The sequence below is a fragment of the Dipodomys spectabilis genome, unplaced genomic scaffold (assembly GCF_019054845.1).
Source record: "Dipodomys spectabilis isolate Male_0828 unplaced genomic scaffold, ASM1905484v1 ptg000710l, whole genome shotgun sequence".
NCBI lineage: Eukaryota > Metazoa > Chordata > Mammalia > Rodentia > Heteromyidae > Dipodomys > Dipodomys spectabilis.
The window spans coordinates 51,409-52,044 of NW_024871387.1; positions in this window are offsets into that span (position 1 = coordinate 51,409).

Genomic DNA, 636 nt, shown 5'->3' on the forward strand with positions numbered 1-636 from the left:
CAGGGCTTGGGAAGCACTGCAGGTAACTCTACACTGGTCTGGAACTCATGTCCCAAATACCTACCTTTACAGACAAAACAATGTTATATTCCATTCACTTTGGATAGCTTATTTATATACTTAGAGAGTACAATGATAACACACTACATGTTAAATATATAAAATAGTCAATATAATTAGCAGGTTTATCTCCTAAAACATTCAAGCTAATGTAGTTTTGTACCCCCTGACTCTGCTAGCTATTTGGAAATATACCATAAACACGAATACACTGACAATGTGCAGAATATTGGAAGTTGATAGAGATAGAGACAAGTTAGACTATGTGTAGTAAATATACATTTATCTATTGCTCCTCTGAAGAATATTATCATATATTCACCATGACAATACCACCATATATTCACCATGACAATAATTTTCCTGCAGTGTAGAATTTCCCACTTCACAATCTGCCATCTTCGTCTTTTTACATCTTTTTAAATTATAAGTATGAATATTTTCCTGTTTATTATGATGTTTTGAAATTATTATATGATGGAACTAAAAATTTGTAGAGTCTACTGAAATTATTTCATTTTGTTTGGATTTGTGATGCTAAATCATTAAGACCATGGTTTCCTGAAATTTATGCTA